Genomic DNA, 6,864 nt, shown 5'->3' with positions numbered 1-6,864 from the left:
TTTGTGTGTGTGTGTGTGTGTGTTATGTGTGTACTTTTAGCACTTTGGATATTTGGGCAAAATATTCTTCTGTTGTAGGGATGTAGGAAGGGATGTCCTAAGACCTTTGGTTGTCAATAACATTGTTAGTCCCTAGCTGTAAGATGCTAGATTTACCCTTCTCTAACTTACAAAAAGAAAACTCTCTAGAGATTTCTAAATGTCCTTTGGAAGAACAAAATCATCCACAGGTATGAAACACTGTTTGACTACAAAACATTGAATGACTACAAAAATTTTTACTCTATTTAGAAAGTATTTTTATAGAAAGTCAGTAATAACAAAAATAATGATGAATAATGATATTGATTTCTTTTCTTTCATTACTATAACTAAGCACTGAACAAATATTAATTGTTCATGACTCTAATTATTACAACTCAAACAGGTAAGGCAATTTATGCATGGTCACATTGGTAATTTATGATGGAGTTTGCAACCAATTCCAAGTCCACTTTCTGTTCTAGTCTAAGTTTTCCTTTTCTAATTCTTTTTTCTTAAATAAAATTGGAGAATTCAGAAACAAAATATGAATAAAATCCAGAGGTATGCTACACCAATGTAACACAATGTGTTTTGATATTGAGGGGTGAAAACTCTGAGAATTCATAAAAATGTTATATAAAAGTACTATGTGTTCTAGTACCCAGACAGGTGCTGTCCCCGCACCCTGTGAGAATATCACATTATTATAACAAATTTCTGGTGTGACAGGGCTGGGCTTTGTGGACTCTAGCCTTCCAGAGGAGTATAGCATAATAAACAAATCTCAGAAAGCCAGTCTTCCCTAGGAGGAATGTATAGTATAGGCTTTCTTCAGATCATCTAACTCTTTCCCCCTAGCATAAATGTATGCATTCTAAAATTTACAATTTTTAAATGGTAGCAAATTATTTTTTCTGAGGGCATAAATTATGGGTAGCCTTTGGGAATATATTAGAATTCATGTAAGATTTTATTTAAGAAAAAATACTTTACTGAGAAACAAGTAAGAAACAAGTTACCTCCTATGTCATCAGCCTTCTTTCCCACTTGTTTTCTGCTGCTATAATATTCTATTTGTTCTATCACTGAAACAAGAATCCTTCTACAACACAGTTCTTGAACATGGCATTATTCTTCCCAGAAGAATTTACTTCCTAGATTTTTTTCCCCAATCACTCACTCCCAGAAAGAAAATTACATTGCGCCTACAAAGCCACCAGCCACTATTCAAATACCACCTCCAAAGGGTAGCCTCCTGACTTCTCTAAGCCAAAATCTCCTTTCTATCAACCAATTTTCTTTTTTTCAATTTCCATTCTATCTAGTCCCTGTTGATTCATTCATTCATTCATCCTTTCACTATGGATAGCACATCTTTAGTTTCTAATGCATGTTGAGCACTGTTCTTGGTTTTGGGGACTGTATGATACATGACAAAGAAAGTCTCATCTCATGACAATTTAAATAATTTGAAATGTATTGAGATAAATCACCAGAAACAACTAACTTCTTGTTCAGTTGATGGGAAACTATTAAAATAAGGTTATTGATATAGCATTAGTGTGTTCTAGTATAAGCAAAGTCAGGGCCAGGGAGATGGCACACTTCCTTGGCAAGCACAAGGGCCTGAGTTCAATCCCAGGTTCTGCAAAAAAAAAAATAGTATAAGCAAAGTATAGAGAAGGCTCTTAATTGATTGGGGCATGAACCATGGGCATTCAATAATAAGAGGAACTGCAGTAAAAAAGAGAAGAAAAAAGAAGTGGAAAGGACCTGAAATAATACCCATGGCATTGTGACTGAGACAAAGAATATGGGTCTTAGAGAGATAGAAAATAGAAATATAAAAGTTTGGAGAGAAGAGTGAACCACATCATATATGACTTGTTGGAAGTGAAAAGGAGTCGTGATTTTATTTAGAGAGTGATAGGAAATCAATGGAGGGTTTTCAGCGGTATGTTCATAATACTACTAAGAAGAATGTATCAAGTGTAAGAGTCAGAAAAGCAAGGTCAGTTAGGAAATAATTTCATTATTCAAAATAATGGCTCCATTAGGATGGCAACTTTATTTTTGAGGAGAGTCTCTGGGAGTAGGATGCATTTTGGAAACTAAATCAACTGAACATTTGATGCATATATATCATGTAAAAGGGTGAACTAAAATATTGAAACTGAAATTTTAGCTTCAGTATAGTGGTAGTATTTCTAAGATGAGGTAGTCCAGAGAGGACATGGATAGAGAATGTCAGGGCACAAATATTAATAATTTTATGCTCTACTTGCTATAGCATAGATGCATGCCAGTCAAGTGACAATGTCTCAGGTTGGAAAGAAGTCAATGTTAGAGATAGAAATTTGAGACTAAATATAAAAATTATATTATAACTAAGAAACCTGATCCACTCAGCAATATAAAAATGACAAATCAAAGACTGTGCCCCAGATCACTGCAATATTAAATGTTTACCAGAATATGAAAAGTGAGAGAGGGAAAAGAAGCAGAAAAAGAAAAAATGTTGTGGCATAGAGACAAAATGGTAATAAATGTCATCAGGTAGAAACATCAGCAGTCATTATTACTAAGCCCTAAAAACCCAATCAGTTGTCTTTTAGATATGAAAGTATTCTTTGACCATGGAACAAATATATGCGTCTCAGAGTTAAAATTGACTGAAGTACTATAAAAGGGGCTAAGAGAATCCAACACTGAAGTTTCAAATTTATTTGAAATAAATACATAAATGATAAATGAGTACCCATTTATTTGAACAGCCTGAGGGATGAGCACTTCATGCAGGAGGACCTCTGTGCATAGACTCTGTGTATATCATGGAGAGATGAAGCTGATACTTGCTGGTACATATGGATGCAGGCAGTGAAATAGTACATTGTAGTTGGTCCAAACTTCTCATCTCTGCTTAAACTCCTTAAATCACCACTTCCAAAAACTCAGTTTCCACTATTGCACCTAACTTTGAATTGTGACCTAGTGCCTCTTACCTGGGAATTAAAATAGATAAAAAAATAGTCAAGCATGTACATTCATGTGAGGGGTATTCTTAGTTAAAGATATATAGTTTTGGCTATATTTTTAACCTGCTTAGTTCTTTCTAGCAATAAAACAGCAGTAATGACAATATTCAGTTTTTAAGCCTGTACTACATCAGGTTCTGTGTTGGAAAATTCATGAGAAATGAGCTCTTTACAGCAAGTAACACAGAAATAACTAACAACATTTTCCCCTATAATTTAATCAATTTGCCTAGGTAGTATAATTCATTCTAAAAGTGAATTTTGTTTTCCACAATAATTTTCTTTTGAATTTAATTACCAAAGTAGCACTTTCAGGGTTCTACTTTCTTTTATATTGGTGGACTTAGCTGCTGTCTTATGACTTTGAGTTGCTCAAATAAAAATAATAAATATTTTTTCCCTTTTTTGTCCAGAAATTTCATAAACTTGGGAGACTGAAAAGACAATTTATAGACATACTTAGTTTTGAATTTTTTTCTTTTCACACTAGCTAGTATCAATTTTATCAAATAAAAATAATGTTTAGAGATTTGAGTTTTAAGACTTAAACCTCTTTCTACTTGCTATCATACTTGAATGATCATGTCAATCGTACTACTTTTAGTCTAAATAGCTAACCCCATTCTTCTGAACAACTGCATAGAATATACTACCTAAAAGTGTATATTAATTGTGAAAAGAATTTTTATATAATACCTTTTTGAGATTAAGGTAGGTGACTTGGAGGTATAGCTAAGAGTCTCAACAACTATTTACCAAGTGCTCTTCACTATCCTCACCCCATCTTTGGTAAGAAAAAAACATGAAATAAGGTTATACACATGAACAGGGTTATGGTTTGCCTCTTGGTGTCCCCCAAAGCCTCATGAAATCATGGGACAGATTTCTAGAGTTTGTGATTAATTCATGATCCACTGAGATTATGAGAAATTCAAAACTGGGATTATGGGTCTGAGTACTTCTGGGATTATGGATGTGAGTGCTAAACCTAGTCTGAGTTGGATAGTCTGAATGTAACATAAGAGAGACAGAGAAACAGATTTGCTCTTTGTAGCTACTGTTGCTGTTACTCCTCCTTTGTGCTGCCTTCCACCACAATGAACTGTTTCTCTCTTCCATGTGCCAGTCTGCTTTGGAGCCCGCTGAGTATGGACTGAAATCTCTTTTAACTGTGAGCTAAAAACCTTCCCTTCTTTCACTTTGAGTGTCAGGTATTTGTCCCAGAAATGAAAGAAAAGTAACTGAAACAGAATTTGGTACTGGGGATGCTGGGGAGATGCCTCAGTGGAATAAGCAATTCCCTGCAAAGCACAAGGGCCTGAGTTCAATCCCCGGTTCTGCCAAATAATTAATAATAATAATAATAATAATAATAATAATAATAATAATTTTGTACTGGGAGTGGGGTTGTTGCTGTGGCTAAACCTGACTCTGTGGATTACAAACTTTTAGCGATGGCTTATGGAAACAGACAGGAAAGGTTTGGTGATGTCACCTACAAGCAAAGCATTGAACAGTTTTGGCTGTTTTGCATGAGAGATTCTGGTTACAGTTTAGAAGACCAGAGGCTGATAGAAATCTTGCTTGTAAAGACCAGACTGGGGAGGTTTCTATGGAGAAAGATGACTGCACCATTTGTTTTGACTTGGTAAAAAGTTTGTCTGAATTTTGCTAGCGTCCAAAAATTTTGCCTGAGACTGAGATTATCCATGGTGGACTGATTAATCTTTCAAAAGATATTTTAAAGCAACCAAATATTGAGACAGTAGCAATACTGTTGTTGGGGGCTTTTAGCCAGATTTATGTTGAGAATCAAGAGCAAAGTGCCCAGCAGGATGATTTAAAATATTGTGAGTTTGGCCAGAAAAGAAGCTCCAACAAAGTGTGGAACACAAGAGGGTTTCCATTGCCAGGAAGGAACCAGAGTACAGAAAAGATTGTCTGAGGGCATCACAGAAGGTGGCATGTCTTCACCCTTCACAGCCTCAGAATTGCAAGGGATAAGGACTCCACCTTGGGGGCAAAGCCAAAAGTGTCTTGCTCCAGAATGGAGGCAGATGCCACATCGGGTTCCAGAATGGCTCTGGCATAGAAAATTTAATCCTCAGAATGCTCAGTGATCCAGGCACTCAACTCCTAGAGCCAACAGAGAAGGAAGCCTGACCACTGCTCTACCTGGCAGCAGACCTTGGCATCATCCACATGATGTTTGTTTTAGATGCAAACAGAATGCAGAAGTTCTGAGGTTAAGAAGCCTTGCACCTTGACTTCAGAAGGTCTGGGAGGCCTGGCAGTGTGCCCCTGAGAGGGCAGAGTGTAAAGCTTTTAGTGAGAAGCCTATTCAATGGAAACACTAGAAGTTTGAAAAAGCCATGAATATGGGTCATCTAAGGGAAGCTGTAAGGAGGAAACAAAGCCACCCTAAGAGAGAAACCATGGGAGCTACCACCAAAAGTGCCATAGGGACAGAGACACATGGAGCTCACAACTCAGTGCAGATGGATTCAGACGTTTCACTTGGAACTATAGGATTTAATGTTTGCCCTGTTGGATTTCAGACTTGTGTTGGTTCCAATATTTGGTATAATGTCACTTGCAACTTTTGCAATAGTAATGTTTATCTTGTGCCTTTGAATATTGAAAGTTTTTAATTTTTCTTTTGTACAGGGGCTCATAGCAAAGAGTTTGCTTGGATTTTGGAGGAGTGTTGGAACTTGGGCTTTTCAGCAATGCTAAAACTGTTTGGATTTTGGCATCTCTTATAGAGGGACAGAAATGTCTTTTACACAAAAGGATGTGCATGAGTCTTTGAGGATCCAGAGGCAGAATGTTATGGTTTGTCTCTTAATGTCCCCTCAAAGCCTCATACAGTCATGGGGCAGACTTCTAGAGTTTGTGATTAACTTATGATCCACTGGGATTATGGGTGATCTAGGGTTGGGATCATGGATCTGAGTACTGCTGGGATTATAGGTGTGAGTTCTACATTCAGCCTGAGGTGGATAGCCTGAATGTAACATAAGAGAGACAGAGACAGACTCTCTCTGTTGCTATTGTTACTGTTACTCCCCTCTTTTGCTCTTGTTTTGCTGCCTTCCCTGCCATGAACTGCTGCCCTCTACCATGTGCCAGTTTGCCTTGGAGACAGGCAAGTATTGACTGACTCCTCCATTAGCTGTGAACTAAATATGCCTTTCCTTCCTTCACCTTTTTTTCAAGTTTTAAAAATTATTTATTTGGGAAAAGTGCTTCTTACAAAAGGGCTCTACAAAATACACAGACCTCTGTCAACAATGAACTTTTATTTTTTTTAAGTGAAAGAATGGGTGGGGTCCAAGGAATCAGATCAACAGATGCACAAATTGGAACATCTCCCAAGTTATTTTCAGGAATCAGAATGACAAAATGCAATGATAAACTTCCCAGGGAGGAGGAGTTCTAACAAGTTAGCTTAGCTTATCCCATGAGCCCCCTCCCCCTTAGAGGGAGTGTGACCTACTGCTGCCAACCAGCTACAACCCTATGATGCTCACCTTCCATCATATCTGCATGCCTCTACAGTGCAGGATGGATCGAGGCAGCATGACCAAAACAAACACCTCCTATACCAGAAGCCTCAACCAGGACAAAGCTTGTCCTAAAAGTGTCTGGACCAGAAAGGCGAGACCATAAAACATGAAAGAATCCCAACACTGTACAACCAAGAGCCAGTGGGTACTGGTAGATGGCATAACCATGTCACTAACCTCTCTGGCTAACTGACTGGTAGCTAGACAGTTATCCTGGTTACATTAACTGCCTTTCA

This window comes from Octodon degus, unplaced genomic scaffold, assembly GCF_000260255.1.
Source record: "Octodon degus isolate 3935 unplaced genomic scaffold, OctDeg1.0 scaffold00369, whole genome shotgun sequence".
Taxonomy (NCBI): Eukaryota; Metazoa; Chordata; class Mammalia; order Rodentia; family Octodontidae; genus Octodon; species Octodon degus.
Note: the sequence above shows the minus strand (reverse complement) of the source record.